The sequence below is a fragment of the Mobula birostris genome, chromosome 4 (assembly GCF_030028105.1).
Source record: "Mobula birostris isolate sMobBir1 chromosome 4, sMobBir1.hap1, whole genome shotgun sequence".
Classification (NCBI taxonomy): Eukaryota; Metazoa; Chordata; class Chondrichthyes; order Myliobatiformes; family Myliobatidae; genus Mobula; species Mobula birostris.
The window spans coordinates 184,897,700-184,907,557 of record NC_092373.1 but is presented as its reverse complement, the minus strand read 5'-3'; the positions used below and the strand labels follow the sequence as shown (position 1 = coordinate 184,907,557).

The window sequence follows — 9,858 nt, the reverse complement described above, 5'->3', positions numbered from 1 at the left end:
ATGAAAGGAGTGGGTTCTCTACCAGAACTGTGATGTGATTTATGGCAATTGAAGAACTTCATTTTTACAGATGGCAAATGCTATTTTCTGATATTTTTGATAAATTCACAGACATGTTTTCTGGACAATTAGTCTAACATCTAGATTATTTGGAGAAAAAAAGAGTGCAGATGCTGGACTCTAGTTGGCCAATAATAACGGAGGGAAATAGCCAGTCTTTGTTTTGGGTCCAGAACCTTCATCTGGAAAGAGGGGAGCCAGTATATAAATGTGGGGCAAGGGGTGGAGCAAGAGCTGGTGGGTCCAGGTGAGAGGGTGAAAGGAAGATGGAGATGTGTTGGGGTGGGGAGAAGTGGTAATGGGAATGATTTCAGTAACTGGGAGATGAAAGGTGGAAATGACAAAGGGCTGAAGATGATGGAATCTTATAGGAGAGGATGGGAAATGGAGGGGGAACCCAGTGAGAGGAGTGTATGGGTAGGAAAGAGGAAAAGGAAAGACCGATTTGCTGCTCAAATATCACACTTTTTAAAAAAATTGTAAAGTTTTTTTTTGTTTTCATAGGAATTCCAAAAGTGATCTAATGTTCTCAAAAGATAAAAAAAACTTTGATTTTTAAAATTTTTGATTTTAAGAAACATGATAATCTGTTCCAAATGTTGGAAAAATATGAGCCAAGCATGTTGGAAAAATATGAGCCAAGTTACAGGAGAGGAAGCAGAGGTCACAACAGAGACAGCAGATGGAAGAAAAACCAGGAAGTTGCGTCCCTCAGGATTACTGTAACAAATAGAAGATGTTGGAAAAACTTAGATTATGCAGAAGATATGGATAGAGAAACAAATCTTGCTTTGAGTTCATGAAAAAGAAACAAATTGAGGATCTCCTCTAAAATATTCTGCATTCATAGAGTCAGATGAGTTAGGTTTAAAATCCTGTCTGTACCGATTTTCTGAGGGTTAGGAGGGTTTCATCCCTCACCCCAGGATTTTTCTCTAGGATTCGGCAAATTATTCGTCCAACCCTCCTTTGGAAGAGACGCGGGATTCAATTTCCATTTTTATTCCAGGTAGGGAATCACTGCTCCCTAGACTCAGAAAAAGTCTTTTTTTTCGTCACTCCGATATGTCAGCAGTGGAATCATCTTGGAATCGAGTCATCCCAATCCCAGCCCAAGTCCAGGAATGATGAAGGAATGAGTTTCGTGCAGTGAATTGAAAAGTCCTGCGGGTGGCGTTTGAATGGAAAGAGAGATTGAGAGATTCTCGGTGTGAGCGGAGTTTTTTTTTCCCCTTCCCTTTCCTTGCTCTCTTCTCTCCGCATTCGTTTAACCAGTCATTCCCTCGCGTTATGTGAAGAAGATGGCGGCGGGATAGCAGCAGCAGCGGACGGAGGAGGCGGAGGTGGGAGAAACACAGCGGGAACCGTGAGAACGCGCGCCGCGGTGGCGGCAGCTGGGTTTCTCGAGCGACAACAGCCGGAGGGGCACGGCGCGAGGCGAGGCGGTGCGGCGGCGGGCCGGGATTGGCTTGGCCACCGTGTGTGAGCGAGCGAGCCCGCGCGGGGGGCCGAGCTGAGGTGAGCGAGATCGGCGGCGGCTGGGCTGCGGGGCCCGGCTGAAGGCGAGCGGAGGAGGCACGGCGACGGTGACTGACTGGCACGGCGGGGGAGAAAATAACATAGAAGCCCTCCCTCTCCCTGAGGGAGACCAGGAGAGAGGCGGCGGATGCGGGATTGCTGGAATTCACCCTCCTCGGTGAGTTAGGGGAAAACATTCCCCAGGATTTTGTGGGGTTTTTTTGTACGTTGACTATTCCTGGTGCAGTTTTAAAAAATAAGATACCATACCAGATTTGATTTCAGTAATACGCAGCTCTTGGTTGCGGACGGTGTTTTTAATTTTTTTTAATGGTTGCTGGAATTTGCTCTGTTTGTGTTGAGGATTATCCAGAGTTGTGTGGTCGGGCGTGGTGTGGATGAGAGAGGGGGTGGTGGTGTTCTCTTCTCCATCCTGCCACTGGGATGGCGGGGCGGCCTCGGGCCTGTGGGAGGGCCAGGTGAGCTCTTCGGCTGCAGTTGTCCTGGACAAATGTCTGTGTAGACCCTAAGCGAAACTACTCACTTAAGAAGGCACGCTTCCCCCAAACTGCCACCACTAATTGTGCTGTTCAATCCCTTACCCTTGTGAGCCGGATAGCGCGAGTCTTTTTAACATTTTATTTTTAAAATTGAAATAGTCCTCTTCTTCTCTCCCTCCCCCCACAAGTAAAATCAGAATTAAATCATTTTATTCACTGGCTGCTACCTGCTTTCTTACCTATTGTCAGTTTCATTTCTAGTTATTGGGTGTCGTTTTCTAAGCCCTTTTTCAAATAAATCGCCTCCAGCATCGTTTCCTTCACATTAGTTTCACAAGATTTGGTTGGCAGCCGCGCCGCACTGTTCGGTTAACTTCGGAAGAAAGGCAAAAGATTTATTAGCTGTCTTAGTCAAGATTTTATCGTTCGGATGCATGGGTACTATGCTGTGTTATAAAAGGCATCCTAACTTGTGTTAAACCAAACTTGGTGAGTGTTGGCCTTGACTTTGGAACAGATCTGAAATCCAAATTCAAGACTGCTGCTCTCACTGGAGGCAAGTTGTGTAATTCACTTTCGTCTTTGTGACTTTGATTTGTTTGCCTTAATTGCCTAAATCTAATATTTCCAGGTGATGAATGCATTACTGTGTGCAGGAGTGTATTGCAAGGACCCATTGAGGGAATTGTCTAAACCACAAGAGCAAAGCTGAAGTAGTTTGTGTTTTTGGGCCTGAAATTTAGTAACTGCTTTGATGTTGTAATTAACTACAGGCACTTTAATGATTCTTCATTATTTTAAAATGAAAATACTAATAATTTTAACGATGTAATTTGGAAAATGCAATGATAGGAACTTGGTTAAACAGTGGAGCAAGTTGACTTTTAACTCCATGAAATCAATTGTTACCCCATTGGATGGTTTGAAAGAATGTGCACCTGATATATACAGGCACTACTAGATCAATTGTATTCAATTACATCAAAGATAAACATTATCTTGTATCATATTTTTGGAGGAACATGCAATATGTTATTAGAAAGGGTAAACAGAAAAGATTCAATATAGTTTGTAAAGTGGAATTCTTGGGCTTTTTCCTTGTCCTAATTTCTTTGTGCGGTGTGATTTGAGCATATTTACTAATATTTATGCACCTTCAGGCTTCTGTACCTCCTGCCTGTTGGTAACAGTGAGAAAAGGGCACGCCCAGGGTGCTGGATGTCCTAATAATAGATGCTGCCTTTCTAAGACACCACTCCTTGAAGATGTCCTGTGTATTTTGCAGGCTAGTTCCCAAACTGAAGCTGACTAAGTTTACAACCCTCTGTAGCTTCTTTTGGTCCTGTGCAGTACCACCCCCCCCCCCACCATACCAGACAGTGATGCAGCCTTTCAGAATGTTCTCCACAGTACATCTATAGAAGTTTTTGCCATCATAGCATATTTTATACTTTGAAAAGGAGCTATTTGGAAATAATTGCTGGAGAGCAATCATGTTGAATAGTAATGCTACAATCATTTATATAAAATGTATGATTGGACATAAATTGTTTAACCTCTCTTTCTAATTGCTGAGATAGGTGAAGTTGCAGTTTCACTGAAATCTGATGTATTTGTCTTTAAATTGCCATTGCAAGAGTAAGATGGGTGAATTATAGGGTGGGTATAGCAGTGCTACCACTTCATGTAATAATTTAATATGCATATCAATGGATTCTCTATTTTTTCCCGGAGTGTGGAATTCAGTAGACTGGAACATGTATTTCTTTGGAAATAACATATGAGTGACGTTTGTGCATAAAAAGGTGGAAGTGGAAACCCACACCATTTATATATAGATTTTTTTTTTAAAAACTTGGTGTTATAGGTTGCTTGGTTGCTATGGGCAAAGTGCAGGAATGAAGAAACTGTTGTCAATTTGTCAGTTTATTGAATAATGTTTGGAAAATGAGTTTAAATTCCACCCCCTCTTACCTCAAAAGTTGAGGAATTCAAATATTTAAATTGAGGTTGATTACATTTAAATTTGAAACACATCTGATGTAATCAATGTCTGAAACTTCTAATCAGTTTCAATAAAGCTATATCATTCAATAATGTCATTCACAGAAGGAAATCTGCCATCCTTGTTTAGCTTGGTCATTTGATCCACCTCCCAAAATGTTCTGAACATTCTAGGATGTATGATATGCCTAATACTGTATATGCCAGCCTTACCATGAATGTCTATACCCCATGGATGAATAATCTCCATTTAGAAAATGTGATTTTGCTGCAAGATTTTCTTTGGCAGTTTCATGTGATTGTGAGTAACTTACCTTGATTCTATTTTTGAATTAACTTGGTTCTTAATGTTATCCCAAACAGTGATAGTTAGGTTCATAACCTCAGTGCCCAAGTCAGGGAAAACATAGACATGCTGGAGAACTTGTATGTTTTTATTGTGACCGTTATCATGAAAGGAGATAAATTGATTATGGTAACTACAGAAGGGTCTTTCTGTTGGCTGCAGCAGGAATCTCATTGCCAACATCTGGAGTTCAACCCAAATAATTGTGAGGTGGTTCATTTTGGTAGGTCAAATATGATGGCAGAATGTATGTAGCATTAATGGTAAGATTCTTGGCAGTGTGGAGGATCAGAGGGATTTTGGGGTCTGAGTCCATAGGACACTCAAAGCTGCCACACAGGTTGACTCTGTGGTTAAGAAGGCATACAGTGAAGAGCCGAGAGGTAATGTTGCAGCTATATAAAACCTTGGTCAGACCCCACTTGGAGCACTGTGCTCAGTTCTGTTTGTCTCACTACAGGAAGGATGTGGAAACCATAGAAAGGGTGCAGAGGAGATTTACAAGGATGTTGCCTGGATTTAGGAGCATGCCTTATGAGAATAGGTTGAGTGAACTTGGCCTTTTCTCCTTGGAGCAACGAAGGATGAGAGGTGACCTGATAGAGGTGTACAGGATAATGAGAGGCATTGATTGTGTGGATAGTCAGAGGCTTTTCCCCAGGGCTGAAATGGCTAGCATGAGAGGGCGTAATTTTAAGGTGCTTGGAAGAAGGTACAGAGGAGATGTTAGGGGTAAGTTTTTTACACAGAGAGCGGTGAGTGCGTGGAATGGGCTGCTGGTGGTGGTGGTGGAAATGGTAGGTTCTTTTAAGGGACTCCTGGATGGCTACATGGAGCTTAGAAAAATAGAGGGCTATGGGTAAAGCCTGAGTAGTTCTAAGGTAGGGACATGTTGGGCACAGCTTTGTGGGCCAAAGGGCCTGTATTGTGCTGTAGGTTTTCGAACATCTGCTGCAACAGCTTCTTTCCTGTAGCTGAAGATTTCATCGCTGTATCGCAGTGAATCATACGCCCGGCAACAGGATGGACATTTCAGATTTTCAAGATGCTATTACTACCATCATGGCGGAGGTGCAGGAGTCTGAAAGCCCATATTCAATATTTTTGTAACAACTTCTTCCCCTCTGTCATCAGATTTCTGACTGGTCCTCTTTCACACTATTTATCTACTTTTGTAACTTATGGTAATGTTATGTCTTGCTCTGTACTGCTGCCACAAAACAACAAATTTCATGACATGTCATTGATGATGAACCTGATTCTGAGACCTGATTTTTTTTTAACTGCATACCAGCTTTTGAGAATCACAAAGGAAAGCATCAATCTCAATGTGTTACTTATTTTAAGCAACTAAAAGTCTTCAACTCCATCAACTGTGGAGCATTTTCCAAATTTTGTCTGCTTGCAGTACTACATTTTTAACTTAAGCCTGCTTCTAGATTTTATCCAGCCTGTGGTGTTAGTCAATTCTCAATGGAGCCATTTTGTTGTGGCAGGTGTTGAGCAATGTATCGTCCCAACTCTTTTATTAATTTTTCTTGCTGAAATATAGGACCTTGCCTCCAACAAGTTCCTGCAGACAATTTGCAAACTTTTCACAAAAAGGGAATCTGCAGATGTTGGAAATCCAAGCAACACAAAAAATGCTGGAAGAACTCAGCAGGCTAGGCAGCGTTTCTGGGGGAAAAAAAAGTACAGTCAATGTTTTGGGCCGAGACTCTCTGGCAGGACTTTTCAACCTATTTTCCCTCCATCCTAGAATCAAGTCATTCGGTTTCAGTCATTGATCTGCAAAATGCAAATGAGTATTGTAGTTTTATGATGGGAGATTGAGTAGTGTTTCTTAGGATTGGATCTTGCACTTAATATTACAAAACAAGGGTCCCTTGCCTGACACAAAACAACAGTTGTTGGAAGGACTCAGTAGTTGGGGTCGTTCTGCTGGGTGCTTCCTACTGTTTGTTTATTGCTGAAGATCCCTTGCTAATATACTGTGCCATACATTTTCCTTTTTTTTACTAGCTTAAGAAACAAAATGACTTTTTCTGGTATAAATTTGTCATTCTAGATTTTTCTTTCTTGATATTCCACTGTGGTTCATGTAGTTCTCAGATGGCAAAAGTAATAGAATTGTAATATAACAAATACTTCAAACTGCAGAACAATTGCTGTATCTTGTAATGTAACCCACTTACAGAATATTGTAAATATCAGTCTCAACATTGAAGCATGAAAATTGGAGAAATTCCTACTTTGACATGTACTTGTTAATTCTACAAACAAAATATCGAATATTTATTTGAACTGTTAATCTAAATTACTGTTTTGCGGTTCAAAGTAAATTTATTATCAAAGTACACGTGTCACCATATACAACCCTAAGATTCATTTTCTTGTACACATACTTAATAAATCTATGATAGAATAATAACCATAATAGGATCAATGAACGACCGTACCAACTTGGGTATTCAACCAGTGTGTAAGACAACAAACTTTGTGTTTTTTGTAAAAAGTCAAAAAAAGGAAATAATAATAGATAAATAAGCAATAAATAATGAGAACATGAGATGAAGAGTCCTTGAAAGTGAGTCCATAGGTTGTGGGAACATATCAATGATGGAGCAAGTAATGATGAGTGAAGTTATCCCCCCTGGTTCAGAGCCTGATGGTTGAGGCATAATAATTGTTCCTGAACCTGATAGGGTGAGTCCTGAAACTACACTACTGTCCTGATGATAGCAGCAAGAAGAGAGCGTGTCCAGAGTGGTGGGGATCTCTAACGATGGATGCTGCTTTACTGCAACAGTGCTTCATTTAGATGTGCTCAACGCTGGGGAGGGCTTTACCTGTGATGAACTGGGCCATATACACCTCTTTTTGTAGGATTGATCATTCAAAGGCATTGGTGTTTCCATTCCAAGCTGTGATGCATCAAGTCAGTATACTCTCCATTACTTTCTTTGTAATTGCACTTATGTGCTGGGCCCAGGACAGGTCCTCCTGAAATAATAATACCAAAGAATTTACAGTACTGACTCTTTCCATCTCTGAGTCTCTAATGAGTACTGGTTCATGGATCTCTGGTTTCCTCATCCTGAGGCCTATAATCAGCACCTTGGTCTTGCTGACATTGAGTAAAAGGTTGTTCTGGCACTGCATAGTCTGATTTTCAATCTCCCTCTTTTCTGCCGATTCACCACCATTTTTGATTCAGCCTATGACAATGGTGTCATCTGCAAATTTGAATATGGCATTGGAGCTGTGCTTAGCCACATAGTCATGTGTAAAGTGAGTAGAGCTTGTGATACACCTGTATTGGAGGTTACGGAGGAGATGTTGTCAATCCGAAGTGACTGGGGTTGCAAGGTAGGAAATTGAGGATTCAATTGCACAAAGGTGTTAAGGCCAAGGTCTTGAAGTTTATTGATTAGTTTTGAGGGAATGATCTTATTGAATGCTGAGCTGTAGTCGATAAAGAGAATCCTGATATATGTATTTTTGCTGTCCAGATGTTCCAGCGTTGAGTGAAGAGACAATGAAATGGCATCTGCTGTGGACGTGTTGCTCTAGTAGGCAAATTATAATGGATCCAAGTCACTTCTCAGGCAGGAGTTGATATGTTTCATCACCAACCTCTCAAAACAATTCATCACTGTGGATGTAAGTGCCACTGGATGATAGTCATTGAAGCAGATTGCCATGTTCTTCTTGGACCCTGGTACAATTGAAGCCTGCTTGAAGCAGGTGGGTATCTCAGAGTGCTGAAGTGAGAGTTTAAAGATCTTAGTAAACACAGTTGATCAGCACAGGTCTTTAGTACTTGGCCAGGTACCCCATCTGAGCTGGATGCTTTTCATGGATTCACTGTCCTGAAGGCTGTATGCACGTTGGCCTCAGCCTGAAATCACAGTATCTTTGGGGGCTTGGGATTTCGTAATAGTTCCTCCATGTTTTGATGATCAAAGCGAGCATAGAAGGCATTGAGCAAATCTGTAACCGCAGTCCTGTTGTCTATGTCGCTTGATTTAACCTTATAAGGGGTGATAATATTCAAGCCCTGTCGCAACTGTCAAGCATCCTTCATTGAGTTCCGTGCAGAATTGCCACTTCACCTGTGAGATAGCTTTCTAGAGATTGTACCTCGACCTCTTGTAACTTTCTTGGTCACAGACTTGAGTGCCTCCGATTTGGACCTCAGCAGGTTGTGGATCTCCTGTGTTGTCCATGGCTTCTGATTGGGGAAGACAGAATGATTTTGTGGGGACATGCTCACCTACAATTGTTTTAATAAAATCCAGAACAACCAAAGGGTATTCATTCAGAACCCAAGATGGGTCTTCGAACAAGGTCCAGTCTAATGACTCTAAGCAATCAAGGTGGGAGGCTGACTGCAATTCGGATAGCATGCAAGCTAAAAACGTGAAGTAGAGGTTTTTTTTAAATTAGCTAACATATCTAATATGCATAAAGCAGCAGGAGTTGAAATTTAGTATCTAGAATTGCTTCTTGAACAGCTCATCAGAATCAAGAATTCCATTCCACTTCATCAGTGAGGCCTGTGCATGAACTCGTTTAACATATAGCTGTCATTGAATAATAGCTACCAAGGGGTCTTTACGTTGCCAGGTCTTGGTCCAGTGGCAGGGAAATGCATGATAATTGAAGACCAGGCTCTGCTACATAGAATTAGCACATATGTATGGAAGCACAAACGTACGTGAGCCATGCAAGTAGTGGACACGAACACACATTCTTGACTACACCTTTCATAGCAGATATATTCATTTTTTATGATATCTGAATGTTTACTCCATTGCAGTTTAAATGGTAATGCATAATTTAGAATATAAGAATTAGTTTGGGCATCTGGCCTTTGAAATCTTCTCTGCCAATTTTTTTATGTGTTAGTTCCTGATGTATCCAAGTTCCCATATCTTTGAATGTCTGCATTTCAAAAAAGATGTATTTTGGTTCTGATGTGATGAATCAGTTTTTAGGATGATTGAGTCTTAAGTAATGCTAATGGTAGCAAACAGCTCAAGCTATCCAGAAGCTATTAAATTTGTGTCTAGTTCTGTGAACTTTATAAATTGATCTTTTTTTTAACTTTTAACACAGTTTTTAGTCATTGACTGATCTTCACATGGAAGCTATTTCCTGAACTAAATTATAAGTTTACCTTTTGATACCTTGAATATACTTTTGTCTGAGAATCAGTAAAATTGACATAATTCTAATTCTTCTGAATGTGTGGTTGGTGTGGTTGTAGTTGGGGTATTTGAAAAACAGTTAAATACTTCAGAGCAAATGCATAGATGAAGGGTGGGAAGGCAGATCATTTGGTCAGCTATTTCAGCGAGACCGTATAGCTATGATAAAGTGCATGTTTTCTGTACTGTTACACTTTGATCCCATAATTGTGTGATT

The 9,858-nt window shown here is 40.8% G+C and overlaps 1 protein-coding gene across 2 annotated transcripts in view; it reads left to right on the top strand.

Annotated features, from left to right (window-relative positions):
• The first annotated feature begins 1,235 nt into the window (after positions 1-1,235).
• Positions 1,236-9,858, top strand: part of LOC140196836 (receptor-type tyrosine-protein phosphatase alpha) — a 202,387-nt gene continuing 193,764 nt past the window's right edge. For both annotated transcript variants that reach the window (XM_072256682.1, XM_072256681.1), the window contains exon 1: positions 1,236-1,756. The gene's annotated coding sequence lies outside the window, so the exon portion shown is untranslated. The remainder of the gene's footprint in view (positions 1,757-9,858) is intronic.